This window comes from Microcaecilia unicolor, chromosome 6 (genome assembly GCF_901765095.1).
Source record: "Microcaecilia unicolor chromosome 6, aMicUni1.1, whole genome shotgun sequence".
NCBI lineage: Eukaryota > Metazoa > Chordata > Amphibia > Gymnophiona > Siphonopidae > Microcaecilia > Microcaecilia unicolor.
This window is the reverse complement of record NC_044036.1, coordinates 336286152-336311043: the sequence shown is the minus strand read 5'-3', so window position 1 is coordinate 336311043 and position 24892 is coordinate 336286152.

Here is a 24892-nt window from a genome sequence, read left to right as displayed (position 1 = left end):
AATACTGAACTGAAGGGTATGAGGTGGGTTAGATGGAGATGTCGTATGAGAGGTGTTTTTGATGTGTTTGGGTAGTTTAAGGGGTGATTTATATCCTTAAGGGTGTCTTTTGTAGGCTTTGTTGAAGAGATGTGTCTTCAAAGATTTGCGAAAGCTGGTTAAATTATTCATGGTTTTCAGTGCCATAGGTAGTGCGTTCCATAACTGTGTACTTTTGTACGCAAAGGTAGTAGCATAAGCTTCTTTGTATTTCATTCCTTTGCAACTGAACCAACACCCAACTCTGAACTTAAACCATACTGATGAACATTTGAAGAATGCCTAATATTAATGTAGTCAAATAAGAAATGTCCTCTTAATTTTTTCTTGTCATATTATAGTCAATTATTTTCTTTTGCCATAACAGATGGAAGAAGACGGTTTTGCCGAACTAAATCATTCCTCTGTATAGGTCCCTGGTTGACTACATCTTGAATACTGTGTACAGTTCCTGCCACCTCTTCTCAAGGAGGTTCTAGTGGACTTAGAAAAGGATCAGACAAAAGTGACAAAAATCGTAAAGGGGTTGGAGCCACCTCCCTTATCAAGAGAGGCTAACTTGGAGAAAAGATAAGTACACAAGTACTGCCACATTGGGACAGACCAAAGGTCCATCAAGCCCAGCATCCTGTTTCCAACAGTGGCCAATCCAGGTCACAAATACCTGGCAAGATCCCCAAAAGTACAAAACATTTTATACTGCTTATCCTGGAAATAGTGGATTTTCCCCAAGTCCATTTAATAATGCTCTATGGACTTTTCCTTTAGAAAGCCGTCCAGACCTTTTTTAAAGCCCACCAAACTAACCGCCTTTATCACAATCTTTGGCAACGAATTCCAGAGTTTAATTACACGTTGAGTGAAGAAATATTTTCTCTGATTTGTATTAAATTTACTACTTTTTGGCTTCATCGCATCCCCCTAGTCCTAGTATTTTTGGAAAGAGTAAACAAATGATTCACATCTACCCATTCAACTCCACTCATTATCTTATAGACCTCTATCATCTTCCCTCAGCCGTCTTTTCTCCAAGCTAAAGAGCCCTAGACACTTCAGCCTTTCCTAATAGGGAAGTTGTCCCATCCCCTCTATCATTTTCATCGCCCTTCTCTGTACCTTGTCTAATTCCACTATATATATTTGTTGAGATGCAGTGAACAGAATTGAACACAATATTCGAGGTGCGGTTGCACAATGGACCAATAGAAAGGCATTATAACGTCCTCACTTTTGTTTTCCGTTCCTTTCCTAATAATACCTAACATTCTATTTGTTTTCTTAGCCACCGCAGCACACTGAGCAGAGGGTTTCAACGTATCAACAACAACAACGCCGAGATCCCTTTCTTGGTCGGTGACTGAGAAGGAACATGATAGTTGATAAAATCATTGAGTGGGTGGAACATGGAATAGTTAAATAAGGAGCTGCTTTTTAATCTTTCAAATATAACAAGATGACCCTCCATGAAATTAATGACTACACGATAGAAAACATAATTAAGCTGTGGAATCTGTTAGCTGGAGGATGTGATCAAGGCAACCACTATAGAGGGATTGAAAAGAAAATGGAGAAGTTCCTGGAGAAAAAGTCTATACATATTTATTAGCCAAGCAGGGTACTTGTGAGCTCGTAAAGCCACTGCTGGAGACAAGATGCTTGGCATGATGGATCTAGGTCTGACTCAGTCTGGCTTTTCTTGCGTTCTTACATTCTGCTTGCTGTAGCCGTCCTGCCACATTCTGACACATCTTAAAAAGATTAAAGCTCGTAGTCACTCGGACATCACCATGGTGATAATCCATCTGGAAACAAATACACAGTACAGAACCGGTTGGACAGAAAGTGTGAGATTAGGAATCGAGGAGAGAGCAGTGAAGAATGGGGCAAAAGGATTCTGGGAAGCTGACTTGTCTTCTGAATATTTGGGGAAACAATAATCCATGAAGTAGAAACAGCATTTCATGCGATAATAACCTTTTTAGTTTCATGGTGCCAAAATGTGAAGCCTGTGAAAGGGAGATTTGGAAGAAGAAAGAAAGATATCATAAGATCTCATTGAAGTTTATTTAAGTTGGGGATGCTTAAGCAAGGCGACCCTGGGAAAAAAGTCATATTTAATCATCGGAGAGGATCTCCCAGAGGAGGATGTGGTAATGCTCTTTTGAACCATAGCACTTCCCCCCCTCCCCCCCCATTTTCCTCATTCCCCTGCAAGTTTCTTACTTTTGCCAATTTCACTGCCTTATGGCTGTTGCTTGCATGTGCATTTTGCCACGCTCGTTCCACCAGCAGGACAGCGTTAACAAAAGCCAACACATTTTCTGACCTGCTGTGTGTTCCAGCCCTCAAGGAATGGGTGTGAAAATTTGATTGAGCTTCATCTCAAACCTACAGCTAAATTGTGATTTTGGAAATAGTTTCTGGACAGTATAGGGCAGTGCAAATTATCACTGAGGCACACTGCTTGTATGAAATGCGAATCGTACACAGCATTAGCTTGTGAATTGCCCAAGATAATTCGTGGATAGTATTTCTAAAATGGCAGAATATAAATATCAAATAGAATTGTTTGGAATTAAGGCCCGTCAAGTAGGCTAATCACTCATTTATCGATCACATCTTTTTCGGTTGTAGCTCACGGCAAGTTGCTTTCAGTAAGTAGATATGTCCCTTGTGGGCTCACAATCTAAGTCTTTGCCTGAGGCAATGGAGGATTAAGTGACTTGTCCAAGTTACAAGGAGCTACCAATAGGTCTTTGAAAGCTCGATTTCTCTTGATAGTCTATCAGGGCACCACAATGTGCCTTGCAGTGACACGAGAAACATTCTGGGTCCTGCTCTAGTCAACACAATGAAGGGGTGATTTGTTTTGGGGGATGTAGCCCAATATCTGTAGATCCTTAAGAGTTGCAGGGAAGTATACAAACAAGCATTGTCTTCTTCTAACAGAGGAGTCCAGTAAGGAGGAAAAATGTAGTATACAGGATGGTGGTGGCTTATCAGAACGATAGTCTTCAACCCAAGAGACAAAGGAGGAAAAGCGGAGAAGGGAAAGACCAGGAGCGGGGCCTGTTCCTAAAGAGGAGAGGGATTGGAAGTCTGAAATCCAGCTGAGAAAGGAGGTATCATCAGGGAGATGTCGTATTGTCCTGAGAGAGAGAGATTCCCACCAAGACCACAGACTAGTTCCACATCGGAAGTGCAGAAAGGATTGGAAGCCTGTGTGATAGGAGGTGGGACTCAAAATCCTGGGTACATCCTGCTTTCAAGTCCAGAAAGGTTGAGCATGGGGAGCAAATTGTTGAGGAGTTTCGAGTCCTAGAGAGGAGTGAAGGGACTCGCTTAAGCAGTGGCGTTCCTAGGGGGGCTGGCACCTGGGGCGGATCGCCGATGCGCCCCACCCCCCGGGTGCAGTGCCCCCCCCCGATGCAGCGCGGCCCCCCCCCCCCCCCGGCGAAAGGACACCCCCGCGAAGGAACTCTCCCCCCCCGCCGGGTGCATGCCGCCGGGGGGGGGGGGGGGGGGAAGAGAGAGAGAGAGAGAGAGAGAGATCTCTCTCTCTCTCTCTCTCTCTCTCCCCCCCTCTCCCCCCCCCCCTGGCGGCGTGCACCCGGCGGGGTGGGGGGGTGTTCCTTCGCAGGGGTGTCCTTTCGCCGGGGGGTGGGGTGCATCGGCGAGATATATATCGCGCGTGCCTGTCCTCCGTTGTTCCATGCTTTTTCTCTGCCCCGGAACAGGAAGTAACCTGTTCCGGGGCATAGAAGAAGCATGGAACAACGGAGGATAGGCGCGAGCGGCACCCCCCCCCCCCCGGCAGCGTGCACCCGGGGCGGACCGCACCCACCGCCCTCCCTAGGAACGCCACTGCGCTTAAGCACTAAAAAACTGCACAGCCCATGAGGAGCGTCAGAGATTGGAGACGGGGTATCTTATGGCCTAAAAGCTGACAGTGAAAAGGCATTTACCAAGGAGCAGAGGGGGTTCAAAACCCATTCTCCAGTGAAGGCACCCAAGAGATGCAGGAGAATAGAGGAGAGAGCACATCTCACAGGAGATCAAGCACTGTAAATACTTTATTTTTTTTTATTTGTACCCCGCGCTTTCCCACTCGTGGCAGGCTCAATGCGGCTTAGGTACTTATTTGTACCTGGGGCAATGGAGGGTTAAGTGACTTGCCCAGAGTCACAAGGAGCTGCCTGTGCCTGAAGTGGGAATTGAACTCAGTTCCTCAGGACCAAAGTCCACCACTCTAACCACTAGGCCACTCCTCCACTGTTGCTACTATTTGAGATTCTACATGGAATGTTGCTATTCCAACATTCCATGTAGAAGTCGGCCCTTGCAGATCACCAGTGTGGCCGTGCAGAAACAGAAGCCTGCGCAGCCTTCTACATGGAATGTTGCTAGTGGAATAGCAACATTCCGTATAGAATCTCCAATAGTAGCAACATTCCATGTAGAATCTCCAATAGTATCTATTTTATTTTTGTTACATTTGTACCCTGCGCTTTCCCACTCATGGCAGGCTCAATGCGGCTTACATGGGGCAATGGAGGGTTAAGTGACTTGCCCAGAGTCACAAGGAGCTGCCTGTGCCTGCAGTGGGAATCGAACCCAGTTCCCCAGGACAAAGTCCACCACTCTAACCACTAGGCCACTCCTCCACATCCATTGAGCACAATGGATACTTTTTGCTGCTGTTTTACTTTATTTTTATGGACTATTGGGGCAATTCTATAACTAGGTGCCCACTTTACACAGGATGTGAGCCTATATTCTATAAGAAAGCTTACGCACCTAAGTTAAGGCTGCCAACTGGATCCAGATTCACCAGACAGGGTCGATCAGTCCTGGGTTTACCCCTTTGCACGCAGGAACTTGACGTTCCCATTATATTCCCTACGAAAAGCAAGACTACAATTCCTAGCATGCGCTGGGGTAAACCCAGGACTGCATTAACCCTGTCCTGTGAATCAGGATCCAGTTGGCAGCCTTAACCTAAGTGTTCCTATAGCAGTGGTTCCCAAACCTGGTCCTGGAGGCACCCCAGCCCGTCAGATTTTCAGGATACCCGCAATGAATATTCATGAGAGAGATTTGCACGCACTGCCTCCACTGCATGTAAATCTCTCTCATGAATATTCATTGTGGATATACTGAAAACCTGACGGGCTGGGGTGCCTCCAGGACAAGATTTGGGAACCACTGTCCGATAGAATAGTAGGGTAACTCAACGTCAACGCTGCCAGCTGAATCCAGGTTCGCCCCACAGGGTTGATCCAGTCCTGGGTTCCTCCCCTTGCATTCCCTCATAAAAGTAATACTACAAGTGCTTGCGTATAATCAATCAATCAATCAATTGTGTTGGGTGAAGCTAGATCCAGCTGGCAGCCTCAGCTTACTTAAGCATGGAATTTATTTATTTATTTGTTGCATTTGTACCCCACATTTTCCCACCTATTTGCAGGCTCAATGTGGCTTACATAGTACCGTCAAAGGCGTTTGCCCAGTCGGTGGATAACAAAGTTGTATAGTGATCGTATGAGGTATAAGTGGAGGGTCGGAATGGATGAAGATTGCGTGTTGTCCTGTTCGATCATAGTCATGCTGTGTTGGTAGGTGAAGAGGGTTACTTGGGGTCGTTGGGGTAGGTCTTTTCGAAGAGGTTGGTTTTTAGTGATTTCCTGAAGTTTAAGTGGTTGTGGATTGTTTTCACAGCTTTTGGGAGCCCATTCCATAGTTGTGCGCTTATGTAGGAGAAGCCGGCTGCTAAGTTGTTTTACAGTGTTTTATAAAGCACTGTTTCCAAAGTCGGTCCTGGAGTACCTGCTTACCAGTCAGGTTTTCAAGATATCCACAATGAAGATGTATGAAAGAGACTGATTTGCATACACTGCCTTTATTGTATGCAAATCAGTCTTATGCGTATGTATTGGGCTAGATTCTATACATGGCGCCTGAAAAATCTGCATGGAATAAATTTCTACCTAAGCGCATTCTATAAGCGATGCTTAATTTAGGTGCAGTATATAGAATACGCTTAATTGTTATCCCAGTGCCTGGAACTACGCGTATCAATTTACACCCGAGGAAATGTGCGTAAATATCGGCATATAGATTTAGGCGCTGTGCGTTACAGAATATGCTTAGCGAGTTATATGCGTAAATTCTAAATATTGCCAATTAGTGCTCATTGTTGCTTGTTAAGTGCTGTTAAAAATGGTGATTGGTTTGTTAAGCCAGTTAAATTATGTGCATCATTATAGAATATGCTTTGATTCTGGCGCAGAAAGTGAGGCGTGATTATACAGAATCCGGCGGATTGTGGATATCTTGAAAACCTGACTGGAAAGGGGGTACTCCAGGACCAACTTGGGAAACACCACTAAACGTTATGTGCATAAATGTTACTTGTCCAGGCCCTCCTCTGTGAATGAGCCCTTTTCCAAAGCTTTGGTAAAAATGGCTCTGCGCTAGCGGTAGGGGCCGTTTTTGCTCCACACTGAGGTCCTTTTTACTGCAGCAGGTAAAAACGCTGAAAAAAAAACATGGCCATGTGGTAAGATTGGTCTTACCGTGTGGCCATGCGGGGGGGGGGGGGGGGGACACACACACACACACTGTCACCCATTGAGGTGGTGGGTAAGGGCTCCTGTGCTAACCCAGCGGTAACCAGGTAGTGTGCGGCACTGCTCGATTACCACTGGGTAATCCCCTGCAAAAATATTTTTTAAATATTTCCACTAGTGCCAAAAATGCTACGCGCTGGGGGTAGAACTACCGCCGGCGCCCGTGTTGGGCTGGCGGTATCTCCAGATTGGCATGAGGTAAGTCCACAGTGGGCTTGTAAAAGGGCACCTTAGAGATATATGCACATAATTGATGGAATAGTGCCAAGTGCTCTGCTAGCTTTTACGTGCTCAAGTCACTTCACTGGCTTCCTATCCGTTTCCGCATACAGTTAAAACTCCCCTTATTGAAATATAAGTGCATTCACTCTGCAGCTCCTCAGTACCTCTCCACTCTCATCTCTCCCTACATTCCTCCCCGGGAACTCCGTTCACTGGGTAAAATCTCTCTTATCTGCACCCTTCTCATCCACTGCTAACTCCAGACTCCGTTTCTTTTATCTTGCTGCACCATATGCCTGGAATAGACTTCCTCAGCCGGTCCGTCAAGCTCCATCTCTGGCCGTCTTCAGATCTAAGCTAAAAGCCCACCTTTTTGATGCTGCTTTTAACTCTTAACCCTTATTCACTTGTTCAGAACCCTTATTTTATCATCCTCACTTTAATATTCCCTTATCTCTTGTTTGTCCTGTTTGTCTGTCCTAATTAGATTGCAAGCTCTGTCGAGCAGGGACTGTCTCTTCATGTTCAAGTGTACAGCACTACGTACGTCTAGTAGCGCTATAGAAATGATAAGTAGTAGTAGTAGTCCTTAGGATTCCGGAATCTTGCTATTCTTTGGGTTCTGGAATGTTGCTACTCTTTAGGATTCCGCACAGAATCTTGCTACTCTTTCAGATTCCGGAATCTTGCTACTCTTTGTCCTTATCCCTTATTTGTCCTGTTTGTCTGTCCTAATTAGATTGTAAGCTCTGTCGAGCAGGGACTGTCTCTTTATGTTCAAGTGTACAGCGCTGCGTACGTCTAGTAGCGCTATAGAAATAAGTAGTACATTCTTGCATGTGTTAGTATTTTATGAATTTAATTGTGGAAATGGCACTTAAACACCCTGTGATAGAATGAGGGGTCGATGCCTCCCTGTGTTCCTGGGTTCTCCTTTTTGTATATTTTTCTGGACTCATGGAGGCCTCGATCCTTGCCATCGTTCTTCAGCTCTTTTACCAGAGTGAGTTTTCGGTGCCTATCCAAAGACTTGTACATACAGCCAGCTGACAGGGATCTTTTGTACCTGTTCTCTGTGCTTGGGGAGAGGATTTTAAACCATTTTCTTTTATAACCACAGACGCCAATATAACGTGTGCAGGCGTTCCCAAGGTTCACCCTTAGCCCACCGCATTGGGGAACTGGCTACAAATTTTTTTTCAGCAGGGGATTCAAGCTTCCTATCAATCTTTCAGAAACCATTAATGCTGCCTGGTGTTAACTGTGGTAACAGTGTTCAAGGCTCTTAAAGTTCAGAGTGAATGATGACGGCTTCAGACCTTCAAGCGACGGCATGCAAATATCTCATCTTTTGCTGTGGCTCTGGGGAGAATCATGTTCTACTGAAAAGGCATTTGCCGGGCCTGGACGGCTGTTTTCATGTCCTCTTTCCCTTTTATCTCCTGCTCCGGCGTTATTACACACTGTGATTGCAGAACAAGAAAATAACAGGCTCCACTTGGTTGGCTAGAGTTAGTTAAGCTACCTGCCAACCTTCACGGGGACTTCCACTCTCGGCAGGTGGCCTGGACTCCAGGAGTATTTCAAAACTTCCACCTTTTGACTTCTGCCTTTCACATATTGTTTTTCTTAGCTTTCCTTTGCCAGAAAAAAGCAAGTGACCCTTGCACCACAGGCCTCGGCCTTCTAACCAGCATGTGGGAAAAGGCCGAGGCAATATCAGCTCTCTGCCTGACTTCCCTCTCTTCTTACCCTCATTAATAAACCGCAGAGGGAGTTGACAAACAGGCAACGTTTAATTCTTTTCTCCTAAAATTGAGTTTCTTTTTGATAGATGTGCAGGAGAACTGGATGAAGTACTGAGCGTTTCAGACATTAGCTGAAATTTCCTAGGACGAATGATGTGTCCCACGCTGAGTCGCCAGCACGAACTAGTTTGTCATTAGTGCTGATAATTTAGGGGGTCTTTTGCTGGGCTTAACATGCTTTAGCCTGGGGCTTTCCTGTGCACTAGGCCCAGATTTAACACAGTACTTATAGAGGGATTTTTAAAATAATATTATACAGCAACTACATCCAGCTAACATGGGGGCACTAGTTGCATAGCCACCGAGGGGGGGGGGGGGGGTGTAGGGGGGACAAAATTCCCTGGGCCCGGCGCCGCAGTCCCACCCGCCCTCCCTTGTCGACCGTCTGCTCCCTGCATTGAAATTGCAGTCTCACCTCCGTGAATGCAGCACTGCAGGCAGCAGAACGCTTCCCTTCAGCCCTCCTTCCTTCCCTGTGTCCCGCCCTCGTCTGATGTAACTTCCGCGAGGGCGGGACACAAGGAGGGAAGGAGGGCCGAAGAGAGGCATTCTGCTGCCTGCAGTGCTGCTTTCACGGAGGTGAGACTGCGATTTCAATGCAGGGGGCCCGGCCTGGTGGCGGACGGAGGGGGGAGCGCCGGCGACCTCGGGGGGTGGAGGGGGAGCAGTGGCTGCAGCAATCTCGGGGGGGAAGGAAGTGGTGACTACCTTCGGTGGGGTGGAGCGGCGGCGGTGACCTCGGGGGGGGGGGGGGGGGGAGAGAGAGTAAGGCCCGGCCCAGTCTCTCGGCGGCCCTGACTAGTTGCTCCACTGCAAAAAAAAAAAAAAGTTGGGGTGGACCAAGAAGTCTCACCAGCCAAAGGTTGATTGAAGTAACTTTTTTGACCAAATATATGTATGACCTGACACGGGACCGTGTTTTGACGGCTCTACAGTCTACCTCAGGAGTCAAAATACAAATTTTTTTTTTTGCTTTTCTTTAAATATTATTCTGGTTTCTGTTTCATTTTTGCATGCGTTCGTTGTGATACTTCTTAGAAGGTTAGTTCTGTTATAGCCATTCATTGATATTTCTTTTATTACGTTTTCGTCCTCATTGGTTGCTATTAAAAGTTCATTTTATATATTTTTTTTATATTTTGATATTGGCCATCATTTTTTTATATTGATGTTTGCTACTGTAAATATGACTTTTTATAATTATTATTACTACTACGGTTATTACTTGTTATGTTCTTCTTGCTTTAACATTATTTTGTGGATTTATTTTGTATGTAGTATTTTGACCCCTGAGGCAGACGGTCGAGCTGTCGAAACATGGTCCTGTGTCGGGTCAATCAACCTTTGGCTGGCGAGACTTCTTGGTCTACCCCTACTTCTTGGTTTTGACTGCTGTTACGCATGTGGGGGTTTGTTTACCATGACCTGTTTATTTATTTATTTATTGCATTTGTATCCCACCTTTTCCCACCTCTTTGCAGGCTCAATGTGGCTTACAATACATCATGAATAGTGGAAATAAGAAGAGAATAGACGTTTGGTATCACAGAAGGATTTTGGGTTACATGATAGTGATAAAGCATAATAGTGATATAACAAGAGAACAATTTTAAAATAGTTTTGGATACATGTGGGGGAGTTCACATGTGTTAATCTTTGTGGCATTTTGTTGGGTTGCAGGTTTGATGGACTTAGCACTAGTTGCTCCTGCATTAACTCTCTGTCTTTTTGGTAATTTTATTCGTTATAATAGTTTCTATCATTTTGCACAGTATTGCCATCAGGCTTACCAGTCTGTAACTTTCCCGAATTACCCAAGATTGCATGATTATGCGGAATAGAAATTTTGAAATTAATAAATAAAATAAGTAAGTCTCTAGTTCATCACCTGAAATACAGTTCAGGTTGTGTTATGACCCGGTAGTAGTGAGCCCCTGTGCCCCGACTGAGCACGGCTGAGATGGAGTGAAGCCGTACTCGGTCAGGCAGCCAGACAACCCCTAGCTTCACCTGGGAAGCGACCACCGTTCACCGAGAGTTGAGCTCTCAGCTGCAGGTGGCCACCAGGACATCTGGAACCGACGGGGTTGCACAGCCGCTGACCAGGATGGCAGGAAACAGACACCGTCCAGCACCAGAACTCTGAATAGGCAAGAGTAGTCAAAAATCAGTCCAGGGTCAAGGCAGGCAGCAAACAAGCGAAATCCAAGAAACTAGCCAAAGTCCGGTACACAGGAAATCAGGAACAGAGGATAGCTGGCGAACAGCAACTCCTCAGAACAACTGAGGCCGAAGCAAAGAAGGCCTGGAGGCAGTGCTTTAAATAGTGAAGCAATCAGAGCAAACCAAACTCAGGTGAATCCAACATGGCAGCCCCCATAGGAGATCCTCCTACGACCAGATATGGAGTTCCTTCCTGTTCTCGTTTAGACAAAATGGCTGCCCCCTCCTGAGCTAGCCAAGATGGCTGCTGCTCTTGCTCCAAGCTGGATGACGGCTGCCGGACTTAGGAAACTGAAACAGACCCTTAGGACTGAACCTTGTCCCTTTTGGATGGAGCTGCAGAATGACTTAGCCGGGAGGAGCATCGAACAGGTGAGGGACGTAACAGGTTGGAAGTAACGGAAAGCTATTTTGTGTGTGCAATATGATATGTGTTGGTGGTTTCACTTTAGTTTCCATAGACGGGTGTCCACTACGACGTACTATCAGATTTTGACACTGAGTGACGCCATTGTTGGTACTGTCAGGTGGGAGGTCACATTACAGAAGCTGCACCTTAGAAGCAGGGTGATGGGGGGAAGTGTTTGTATTTCTACTGCTTGTGCAAGACCTTTTCTGTGAGCTGTCAAGTGTCTTTGAGTTTTAAATGTAATTGGCAAACTTGTTGTTTTAATAAAAAGCTGAAGCAAGTTGAATGTGGAGAGTGAGGCCAGGCTGTGAACGGTACCACTGGATCTTGGTTTGGTTTGCGCAGGGGCGGACTGACTGCTGTACTGCCACCCCACCGCCTGCATCGCCACCCCCTCCCCTGGCCATATCTTGAAAGACCTGGTGGTCTAGTGGCTTGTTAGTGGCCAGGAAAAGAGTGGAGTTCTTTCCTGTCCCCGGTCACTACTGTGCCCAGCGGCTGCAAATGTTTTTCAAAATGGCTGCTGAGACTTACCGCGGTAGTCTTGGCTGCCATGTTTAAACATGGAAAATATCCTCTTTTTCTTTTATGTGCCTATGACTAATCCACCTACACACATAATGAGACAAACCAACTCTGGCCTATTACTCAGTTTGGACACATGGGGGTGCTAAAGGGAGAGAAGGGCATTATTGATCTCCTCTCCGTTTCCCTGCTGGGTGAATCATTTCATGCAGCACAACCTTTAAGCATATATCCAGGGCTTTTTTTGAGGGGGTACTTGGGGGTACTGAGTACCGGCACCTTTTTTCCATTGTCTGCTAAAATTGACCCATGGTCCCAGTGGCGTAGCCAGACTGCCAATTTTGGGTGGGCCTGAACCCAAAGTAGGTGGGCACAAAATTTTCTCTCTACCCCCTTCCCCCAGCAAAATTTAGTCACACTAATCAGATGCATTTGTCACATAGGGGTAAAGTGCTGCTTTTCAGTGCATCCGATTTCAGACAATTTACTAATCCTTTTCAGTGAGCTTTCAGAGGCCAAAACCTCCTGCCTCAGGTCAGTATAATGCTGTTACGGTATCCTCGCCTGACCTAAGGAAGGAAGTATTGGTCTCTGAAACTTCATTAACACAGGTACCATATTACTTTATCCTAAATTAAAAATAAAATTATTTTCTTTACCTTTCTTGTATGGCCATTTACTTTTTCTCATTGTGTCGCTCCCAGTCTCTAGATTCTGCTTTCCTTCGTTTTCGCTTAACTCTTCTGCCACGGTTTCCTGGCCATTTCTCATTTTCTCTCCTTTTTCTTTGCTTTCTTCAATATTTTTCTGCCTCTCTCTCTCTCTCTCTCTTTGTCCAGATTTAATTCATTCTTACTATCCATTCTTTAATTTCCTTCATCTACTTATGGCTTTTCATCTTTTTCTCACCCTTGTTCTCCCCATGCCCCTTCCTCTTATTCTCCAATCTTTCACTACTCTCCTTTTCCATCCAGCAGCTCTCTTCTTTCTCTCCCCATCCTACCAGTCTCCCCTCTCTCTCCCCATCCTTCCAGAAGTCTCCCCTCTTTCTTTCTGCATCCTTCCGTCCAGTGTCACCTCTTTCTCTCCCCATCTACCCTCTCTCCTGATCCTTCCATCTAATGTCTCTCTCTCCCTCTTTCTAACCAGTGTCTCTGTATCTCTGTACCCTTTTCTGTTCAGTGTCCCTTCTCTCTCCACATCCTTCCTTTCTCTCTGCATCCTTTCATCCATCTCCCCTCTTTCTCTCCCCATCCTTCCATCCAGAGTCTCTCTCCACATCCATCCGTTTTCCCTCTTTCTCTCCCCATCCTTCCATCTGCTTTTTCCCTCTTTCTCTCCCAATCCTTCCATCTGCTTTTTCCCTCTCCCGATTCAGGCCCGCCAGCGCCAGCCCTAGCTCCCATTACCGGCCACTGCTGCTTTTCCTATTGAGCAGCAAGGCCGGCGCTACAAAAAGAAGAAGCGCTCAGCTGACTGAGCTGAGCGCTAACGACAAAAAAAGTTGAAAACAAAAAAAAGCACAGCACCTCCGCAGGCAGCCTTGAGGCATTGGCTGCTGGCTCTGCAGGCTCCTCCCGTCTCTTACGTCACTGCCCCTGGAGCGACGCAGGGGCAGTGATGCATTCTTGGCTGCTGGAGGGTGCAGAGAGCAGCCACGCGCCTGTCGGCTCCACTGGCTCTCTGACCCCGGAACAGGAAGTAACCTGTTCCGGGGCAGAGGGAGCAGGGAACCAGCAGAGCCGACAGGCGCACGGCAGCTCTCTGCGCCCTCCAGCAGCGTGCACCCGAGGCGGACCGCCCCCACCGTAACAGCGGAGAAGAACACCCTAATGCTGAAAGCTAATGATGTAAATATAGGTGCACTCATAGCTTTGAGCATTAGGGAGTTTGGCGGGAGGTTTGTGCTTGGCCACATGCGCAGAACAGTTCAGCGGTAAGCTCAGCTCCTGTGCGCATGCGCCTGGTAAAATCCAAATGTGAAGCACTGGCTTCTGTTTTCTGCGGCCTAAATATATATATATATATATATTTTATTTATTGCATTTCTATCCCACATTTTCCCACCTATTTGCAGGCTCAATGTGGTTTACAGTGTATCGTTATGGCATTAGCCTTAACATATTAGATAAAATTAATATTACATAGATAACATGTCTGGCATAGTAAGATTAAGCAAATAAGTATGCGAGGGAAGCGATTCCGAGTCTAAGTAGAGTGGCGCCTTCGTTCAACGAAGTTCCTGGTGCAGTCAGCTGTTTCGACGCCTTACGTCCTGCATGGGGCTACATGCACGGTGCAAAAGGCGTAAGGCGTCGAAACAGCTGATCGCACCAGGAACCTTGTTGAGCGAAGGCGCTACTCCAGTGCTGAAGAAGACTCTCTTCGGCTGGCGGGGTTCGGGGACCCCCGCCAGCAAACAAAGTATCTGATGCGGCGGCGGGGCAGGCAGCGACAGCGGGGGAGAGTTGGTGGCAGGAAGGGGGTTTAAGAGGATCGTCGGCAGGGGGGCCAGGACCAAATCTATGGAGGCTAGACCCCCTCAGGCCCCACGTAGCTACGCCACTGCTTACAACCAGCGCTTAAGGGCTTGCATGGGCTTCCTTCTGCTTCCAAAAGCAATCAAAACCAGTAGCTATTGCAGAAAGAATCACGAGAGAATCATGGGAAATCCTCTCTTCCATCCTCCTAATTCCTGCTCGGACCTGGCGTTATTTCTTACAGTGGTAAATCACCTTTCTTTCGGATGCTCTTTCCTGATCATTGAGGAGGAATACAAAATGACCTTATTTAAATGAGCTCGACTAGATTTGCATGCTATCTGCGCTAAGACCTGGCGCGCTCATTATTTGCTGTGCTAGACCCCTCTGATCATTCTGCGCTGCTCAATGCGAGCACTAGTGTGACGCCTGTGTTTTACGTTTGATCGTGTGCACCAGGGGGCACCAGATGGGACACCAGTGAAATGTCATCCAGTTTCTGTTGTTTTTCACTCATGCTAAGTTAAAAAGTGTAACTTATCTAAAATAAGTAGAAAATGAAATGAAAAACGAAAGAAAATCCCATGGCCGTTCCTGGTGCTGACTGTTCACTTGGAGTCCTGAGAGGTTCAGGCTGTGATGAAGCCACTGAGTCAAACCATTAAATGGGAATTTGTCAACTGACAGGAAAATGAGGGTCGTGCTGAGCTCTGTCTGCTTCCCTGCAGGAACTCGATGCATAGTCAGATAAAATTTCAGAATACGATCTTGTCAGTGATCTGGAAAAGTTGTCCTCAAGGTCTCACGTTTTGAATTTATATTTAAGGCTAGAATTGCTATGCTGGACAGGGCTTTAATTACCAATGTGAATTTGAAAGCAGAGTTATAACAACTGGTCCCAGCAGCTGGAAGCATACACGCTGATCAGTGGTTCACTTAGGGTTACCATATGTCCGGATTTACCCGGACATGTTCTCTTTTTGAGGACATGTCTGGGCAACCGGGCAGGTTTTGCTAAACTGGCTGTTTGTACGGATTTCTGGACAAACGGGCAGATTGCTAGCCTCCCCTCCCCTTAGTTATTACCGCCCTGGTGGTCTAGTGACCTCTTCCGCCTTCAGGGCAGGAAAGAGCCCTCTCTTTCCTGCCCGGAGCGCTGCCCTGCATGCATCCTTCCTGTTGGTAACATAGTAACATAGTAGATTACGGCAGAAAAAGACCTGCATGGTCCATCTAGTCTGCCCAAGACAAACTCCTATGTGTATACCTTACCTTGAATTTGTACCTGTCCTTTTCAGGGCACAGACCGTATAAGTCTGCCCAGCAGTATTTCCCGCCTCCCAACCACCAGTCCCGCCTCCCATCACCGGCTCTGGCACAGACCGTATAAGTCTGCCCTCCCCTATCCTAGCCTCCCAACCACCAACCCCTCTTCCCCCCACCTGCTCCGCCACCCAATTTCAGCTAAGCTTCTGAGGATCCATTCCTTCTGCACAGGATTCCTTTATGCATATCCCACGCATGTTTGAATTCCGTTACCGTTTTCATCTCCACCACCTCCCGCGGGAGGGCATTCCAAGCATCCTCCACCCTCTCTGTGAAAAAATACTTCCTGACATCTTTCCTGGTGATATATCGGTGCCGATTCAAAATGGCCGTTGAGAGTTGAAGTGACCTTGCGGGGCTCTTTCCTGCCCCGAAGAGGTCACTAGACCACCAGGGCAGTAGTAAGGTAAGAGGAGGGGGGTGACGGGGAGGGGGAGTGATGGGGTCTGTGACAGGGGGAGGGGAAAATGTGACAAGGGGCGGGGTATGGTCCTCCTTTTTGGGGGACAAAATATGGTAACCCTACCTTCACCCTCATGTCCAGCCTCCCCCTTTCCTTCCCTTTCCCCTCTGAGATGTCCAACATCTCTTCTTCTGTTTTCTATCCCCTTTGGATGCTGCACCAGTGCGGCAGTCGGTGTTCCAAACAAGACTCCACAGCCGGCGTGGGGTCTTCAGCATCCATGTATGGTCAAGGCTTGCTGCTTCCTTCACTCTCTGAACTTCCTGTGTTACAGGATTCAGCAGATACTGAGCCACATGGGTGAGCAAAGCCCCCATGTTGGTTGTGCTGCATCTTGTCAAAAAAAAAAAAATACTAACTGCGGTGCCCACCCTAGCCAGATGCTTGGTTTGCGTAGTAGTTGGGTCAGCAGAAAATTACCACTTGTGGCGTGTCAGTTCATCTTCAAAATCCTCTACTAGACTGTCTCTCCTTCAGGGAGTATGGGGACGTCACTTATGGGTCGAAAGCTTGTGACTTCTCATTGGAGTCTCAGTAGCATGTGGATGAAACAACTGTAATATTTGGTAAGGGTACGGACATCTATGGAGAAGAACAATAAGGGCAAAGGGGAGGGGGGACAGCTTGCAAACTAGAGTCATTGATGAAACACATGGAAGGGCAGAAAAATAAATATGCGGTCATGAATCGGATTGTAGAAGGTCAGTACTATTGTTTTGGAACAGATAGTTTTGGGTTGAGATAATGCAATAAAGCAGATGAAGTATTTGGCTCTGGTTATCAAAAACTGTCATCCAGTCCAAAATTCTGTTATCTGTGCAAAGATCAAGTTTAAACAACATTGGCAGAGAGCCAAGAGGCTATTTTTGATGAGGGGGCAGCAAGAAACATTTTGAATCCCTCAACAACTCGTCATAACTCTATAGAGTGTCCACACGGCATTTTCAGAATCTTTATTGGAAAACATCTTCTTCATTCCATGACCTACAAGCCTTTTAAGTTCTGCAAAGAAAAAGCTGTTATCGGATTAACATTTGTGTGCTCTGCATTTCCCAGTAGATTTGAACTTTGTCATCAGTTGTGTCTTCTCAGTAGTTGGGGCACCATATTAGAATCCTCCCCTCCAAAAGTGTGAACCTATCTCCTCAGCTGTGTGAAAATAATACGTATTGGACCAGAGTCTAAAAACGGCGGTCAACGTTGGGCATCCATTAAAGAACAATGCTTAGTGTAAATCCCCACCCCCCCTTATTCTATAACAGCGTGCATAAGTTGCAGGAGCAACCCGTGATCTGCCCATCACCATTCCATGGCTGCGCTGCCTTTTTGGAGCTGCATGTAAAATTTATGCTGGATCCTTGTGGGTAAATATGCACATGTAAATTGAAATTAATCCCAATTAGCACTGAAAATTGATTATTAGGGCCCAATTATCCACGCTAATTGGTTAGTTATTCAATTGCACATGCAAATTAGGCGCGCGTCCAAATTTGCATGCACGATTCTGAGCGCAATATGTAGAATTTGGGGGACTGTGTATTGTGTTGACATTGTAAGGAGTATACTATGCCATACTTAGTATTATTTTGATATTTTTACTGCTGTAATTGTCTGTTGCTGTTGTACATCGCCTTCAGTGAATTCCTTCAAAAAGCTGATAAATCCTAATAAATAAATAAAAATATGCACTTATATATATATTTGTTGCATTTGTATCCCACCTTTTCCCACCTTTCTGCAGGCTCAATGTGGCTTACAGTATGCCGTAGTGGCAATCGCCATTTCCGGAATGAGAACTACAAAGTGGTATTGCATTAAGTTCATAAATGGTAGAGTAAATTAGATAATCAGTTCATTTCGGCGTGAGGAATAAGGTGGTAGTGCGTTAACGTTCGTTAGTGACAGAGTGACTGAAGCAGTCAGGTATAGAGAGTTCGGTTTTGTCTAATTCTGAAAGAGTTTTGTTGTCTGGTATTTAGGATGGATCATTGTGGTATGCCTTTTCGAACAGGTTGGTTTTTAGTAATTTTTGGAAGATTGTTAGGTCGTGCATTGTTTTTATGACGTTTGGTAGTGCGTTCCATAATTGCGTGCTTATGTAGGAGAAGCTGGATGCATATGTTGATCTATATTTAAGTCCTTTGCAACTGGGGTAGTGGAGATTCAGGAATGTGCGTGCTGACCTTTTTGCGTTCCTGTTTGGTAAGTCTATGAGGTCTGACATATATACCGGGGCCTCTCCGTGAATGATTTTATGGACCAGGGTACAGATTTTGAACGCAATTCGTTCTTTTAGTGGGAGCCAGTGCAGTTTTTTCTCTTAGTGGTTTAGCGCTTTCGTATTTCGCATTTCCAAATATGAGTCTGGCTGCTGTGTTTTGGGCAGTTTGGAGTTTCTTAATGATTTGTTCATTACATCTGGCGTAGATGGCATTACAGTAATCTAGGTGGCTTAGCACCATTGATTGTACCAGGCTGCAGAACAGTGGCGTTCCTAGGGACGCTGACACCCGGGGCGGATCGCCGATGCGCCCCACCACCCCGGGTGCAGCACCCCCCCCAGCGAAATAACCCCCCAGGTGCAGCATGAACCCCCCCCCGGGTGCACACTGCTGGGGGGGGGGGGGGGGTGCCGCTCTCCTGTCGGCTCTTCATTTCCATGCTCCCTCTGCCCCGGAACCGGAAGTAACCTGTTCCGGGGCAGAGGGAGCATGAAAATGAAGAGCCGACGGGCGCGCGGCACCCCCCCCCCCCAGCGGCATGCACCTGGGGCTTGGTACGCCACTGCTGCAGAATATTTCTCTTAGGAAGAAAGATTTTACTCTTTTGAGTATCTAAATATGTATCTAAATATAGAGATGTATCTTAAATGTATAATACCCTGTAACAAGCCAGATATATATTTTTAACACTGTTCAGTGTTAAAAATATACGACAGGCTTGTTACACGGTATCATGTTGGTCCAAATAACTTATGAGGAAGAATCTTGAGATCCTTTTCCAATGCAGCGGTAGGCACTAATGCATGCTTGCTGTGGCATTCTGCAGTAATGTGTTCTGCTCCCACACTAATTTTTTAGCACTGGGTTGGGTCTGGGGGCTGAGGGTGGGTATGTTCTGCGCTAATCGGTTAGCACAGCTATACTGACGCACACTAACTGATAGCATGTGGTTAGCACGTGAGTCTTTACCACCTACATGGCAGTAGGGGGCAGTAGGTGGCTCATGCTAATGGCAAAATTTAGCGAGCGGCTATTGAAAAGGAAAAATAGAAAAATCGTCCATTTTACCTCAGTGGTAGAAATGGTCATAGCGTGCAGGAATGACCCGTGTAAGGGCCACCTTTTTACTGCTGTTTGATAAAAGGGCCCCTGAATATTATGAGAGCTATGAATCGGAGAAGAGGTCTCAAAACAGCCATATGGTATTACTTCCAACCAAAATGGGACCTTCCGTACTACAAAAAGCAAAGCTGAAACTGAATAGTTATGAATTACTAAGGAGTATAGTATGATTTAAGCTCCTAGACACCCCCCCTCTCTGGTTTGAACCTCTTCTCATTATGTGAAGCGGAAAAAATTAGGACAGTTGGAGAAAATAAGTATTGCTATTTTAAAATTGCCACAAGCATGCTCCCTCCCCCCCCTCAACAATCACGTACATTGCCATTCAACCCTGGTCTACAAGATTATCTATGGCGATGCCCCAAGTTATATGGCTGATCTCATAGACCTACAACCAGAAACACAATTAGAACATCTCGAACATACCTAAATCTTCACTACCCTAGCTGCAAGGGACTCAAGTACAAATCAATTTACGGATCCAGCTTCTCCTATATAAGCACGCAACTATGGAACGCATTACCGAAAACCGTAAAGACAATGCAGGATCACCTCAATTTCCGGAAATCACTAAAGACCGATCTGTTCGAAAAGGCGTACCCTACTGATCCAACTTAAGTAACTGACCTCAGCAACACCACGAAGCCATAACCTGCAATGAACAATATATCACTCCTCTTCTCTTGATTCTCTAATATTCTGTAACCAGGGGCGTAGCCACGGGTGGGCCTGGGCCCACCCAAGTTCGGGTCAGGCCCGCCCAGCAGCAAAGTTCCTGAGTGATGGCGATTCCAGTCGCAGCGATTCCCACACGCTGCCTGCCAGTGCCGGCTGCCGCTCAATCTCCTCGCGCTACTAAGCGCTAACCCGGAAGTCTCTCCTCTGCAGGAGAGATTTTCGGGTTAGCGCTTAGTAGCGAGAGGAGATTGTTGAGCGGCAGCCGGCAGGCAGCGTGTGGGAATCGCTGCGACTGGAATCGCCGTCAGGAACTTTGCTGCTGGGCGGGCCTGCAAGGAGGGTGAGATGCTGCAGCTGCACGGGGGGGGGGGGGGGGGAAGATGTCACATGGGGGAGGGAAGACGGGGGGACACAGCAGCTGCACAGGGGGAAGGGAAGATGGAAAGAAAGATGCTGCACAGGGAGGAGGGAAGATGGAAAGATGAGGCTTGGTTGGTGGCTGAGGGAGATGCAGCAAAGGGGTGGAGGGGTGAGGAAGGGAGAAGTCTTGGCTGTGTATGAGGTGGAGGGGAGGGACACATGCTGCATACAGAGGGGATAGGTGGGGAGGGGGAGAAATGGTAGGCATAGGAGTGGAGAGGAGGGAGAAATGGTGGGTATAGTGGAGGGAGGGAGAAGCGGAGCAGAGAAAATTTTGTGCCCACCCACTTTGGGCTCAGGCCCACCCAAAACTGGCTGTCTGGCTACGCCACTGTCTGTAACAACATCACTCTGTATTTGCTTCATCACCAGAGGCGGCTAAGACCTCACGGTACTATGTAAGCCACATTGAGCCTGCAAAGAGGTGGGAAAATGTGGGGTACAAATGCAACAAATAAACAATTAGTGGCCCTGCTCCTGACATCTCATCTGCCAGATGCTGATGAAGGAATAACTTTGAATTCTGGGGTTGCAGGAGAAAAAGTTGTAAGGGTCATTTGTTAATCTTCTGTCAAATCATCAATACTCGGAAAAAAGGGTGACTGGAGGGAGACAGCAGCTGTGCCCTTCAGAAAGAGTCATCTTAATTGCACAAGGTCGCACTGCACCCACTGCGATGGAATGAGAGTTGCCGGGGAGGGGGATTTGTCTGACCCGAAGCAGGTATCCCTAACTCAGCATTAGTATTTTTTGACCGACTTGATCAGGGTGAGGAGGGAGGGATTCAGTTAATATGAGGTTCTTTGACTGAACAAGGCACGCTGTGTCATGCCTGCATTTGCTGGCCCGGTCTGTGAAAGGAGAGAAAAAAATATTTAGTTTTTCTAATCAGCTTAAAGCAAAGAAAAACACAGCCCTTAATGCTAGTAATCCCCAAGGGTACGAATCAGCTCAGGGTGAGGGAAAAATGTAACGGGGAATAAGTAGAAGGAAAGGTCACTGCATTTTAAAGAGCCAGTGCAGACAGGCCTGGCGGTGGACGTTAGGAAACTCTGCTTTTTCAAAACTGTGCACGGATGCGACTCTCCATTCCTTGCAAGCAAATCCACGTAAAAACCCCTCATGGGAACCACTATAAACAAAGGAACTTTAAAAAACCAAATTGAGGTGGGGTAGTTTGCTTTTCAGAGCTTCAGACATTTCTAATGTGGGTCTCTGTACGTTAGTTTATTCACAAGCTAATTCTCTGCATTTTTTTTTTGCACATTTGAATCGTCCTTACTGACCACAGATGCTTTATTCTGTGCATCTCCTGAGTCCTCCTAAGAATATAACATTCTATAACGGAACGCGCAAGGGAACAGTTGACGCTTTTTATGGTTAATGTTCCCAATGATTCATTTGAGTTAAATTTCTCCTTGTTCAAACTCTCTGCACTTTTTTTTTAAATTTCAAGTACTATGTTTTCTTGAACCAATAACAAACACGGTTTATTTTTTGTTACATTTGTACCCCGCACTTTCCCACTCATGGCAGGCTCAATGCGGCAGGCAATGGAGGGTTAAATGACTTGCCCAGAGTCACAAGGAGCTGCCTGTGCTGGGAATTGAACTCAGTTCCTCAGTTCCCCAGGACCAATGTCCACCACCCTAACCACTAGGCCACTCCTCCACTGTTGCTACTATTTGAGATTCTACATGGAATGTTGCTATTCCACTAGCAACATTCCATGTAGAAGTCGGCCCTTGCAGATCACCAATGTGGCCGCGCAGGCTTCTGCTTCTGTGAGTCTGACGTGCAGGACGTCAGACTCACAGAAACAGAAGCCTGCGCAGCCTTCTACATGGAATGTTGCTAGTGGAATAGCAACATTCCATGTAGAATCTCCAATAGTAGCAACATTCCATGTAGAATCTCCAATAGTATCTATTTTATTTTTGTTACATTTGTACCCCACGCTTTCCCACTCATGGCAGGCTCAATGCGGCTTAGGTACTTATTTGTACCTGGGGCAATGGAGGGTTAAGTGACTTGCCCAGAGTCACAAGGAGCTTGCCCAGAGTCACAAGGAGCTGCCTGTGCCTGAAGTGGGAATTGAACTCAGTTCCTCAGGACCAAAGTCCACCACCCTAACCACTAGGCCACTCCTCCACTGTTGCTACTATTTGAGATTCTACATGGAATGTTGCTATTCCACTAGCAACATTCCATGTAGAAGTCGGCCCTTGCAGATCACCAATGTGGCCGGTCAGGCTTCTGCTTCTGTGAGTCTGACGTCCTGCACGTACGTGCAGGACGTCAGACTCACAGAAACAGAAGCCTGAGCAGCGTTCTACATGGAATGTTGCTAGTGGAATAGCAACATTCCATGTAGAATCTCCAATAGTAGCAACATTCCATGTAGAATCTCCAATAGTATCTATTTTATTTTTGTTACATTTGTACCCCGCGCTTTCCCACTCATGGCAGGCTCAATGCGGCTTACATGGGGCAATGGAGGGTTAAGTGACTTGACCAGAGTCACAAGGAGCTGCCTGTGCCTGAACTGGGAATCCAACTCAGTTCCTCAGGACCAAAGTCCACCACCCTAACCACTAGGCCACTCCTCCACTCTGTTCAGAAATGCACTTTAAACAAAAATTTAAAAATAAAAATCGCTCAATTTTTTATTTTTTTTTTTACTTTGGAAACAAGATATCCTTATCCTTAGTCTGGGGATGGACTTGCACTTACATATTTTATTAACATGAAATATCTGATTAATATTAAACACTTGCCCCGGAGCAACTTTGATAAGCAGATCCAGTTCTGATTGTCTTTCAGCCCAGTCCAGTACATACTAGGAATTTTACCTTCTCAAAACAAGACTATGAATTTTACAGCCTTGAGGAATACATGTTGGGGGGAAAAACAGGACTTGGCCTGCATGTCCAGACTCAACACAACAACTTGGAGGGGGGAGGGGTCCCCAATGTCTTCATTGGGTATCCAAATGGCAGATGAAATTTAATGTGGAGAAGTGGAAAGTAACGCATGTTGTAAAGAATAACCAAATTATACCTACATGGTGCTCAGTTCCACATTAGGAGGCACAACCGAGGGGGGAAGGATTTAGGGGTTATTGCGGTTAATATCTGGGAGCATTATACCGTGACCTAACTTCTTGCACATGATCTTTAATTATCATTCCCTCCCCAGGTCAACTTGATATTCTCTCATCGCCTGTGTGTTGAATTGCAGCAAGACTTCTGGGTCTTTTCTGAAAAAAAAAGTTCTACTTTTGGATCTTGGCCAGATTAGTTGGTTTCTTAAGTAGGTGAAGTAAAATCTAGACGGAAGTTTATTTAATCTCGTTTTTCAACATGTGATCCTAAAGTTTTAATCCCTCAGTCATCAAACTAGACAGGTTTTTTTGAAAATGCAGCCAAGTAGGCGAGCAGCTAATAAGATGGGTGGAAGATGACAAAGAAAGGCTCCGGCACTTCATCTCACTACAGACCATACAGGGTCATCCCTTGGGTACTCCAGAAAATACCAAGCTAATAGCTGACCTACTCCATTACTCAAGATGGCCACTACAGGGACGCTGAATCATATCAACAGTGGCAGATAGGGATTTGTCCTTGCCTTTCTCAGGGCACAGACCGTAGACGTCTGCCCGGCACTGTTATTGCACTAAAAGTTCTGAAGATTCTGGAATTCTAAAGAGTTAAAAGATTCCGGAATCCCAATTAGTAGCAACATTCCACAGCCATTTTTTTTTAAGTTCTGGAATGAATGTTATGAGTGTACACCTTCCCGCATACATGAACCATCGTTCATATGCAGACCATCACGCCCGAGCACACTATTGGAAAACAGTGCACCCTCTGTGCACATATTGTGCACTTTTTAATAAGTGTGTGCCCTCTCTGCAGATAGGGGATAATTATGTAAAGGTTGCCAAAATGTAGACGCCATGATAGGGTGCACTACTCACTAAGGTCAGAATTCTCTATTTGGCGCCTTAAAAATCACGCAGTTAGCATGATTCTATAAACTATGCCTAAAATTAGGTGTAGTATATAGAATACACTTGCGTGCCATTCTAACGACGAAAATTCAAGCGCACCTATTTAAGCCACTTAAAACCAGGCTTAAATTCCTGCGCCTAAGTTAGGCACAGATCGAGTGTATTCCATAATTCAAATAGTTTTTTGAAATGCCGACAACCCACTCATTCCATGGCCATGTCATGTCCCCTTTCCAACTGTGTGCATTAGAATTTATGCCTACCGTGTTATTTGCCTAGAAAGGTGTGTGTATAAATTCAAATTAAAGCTAATT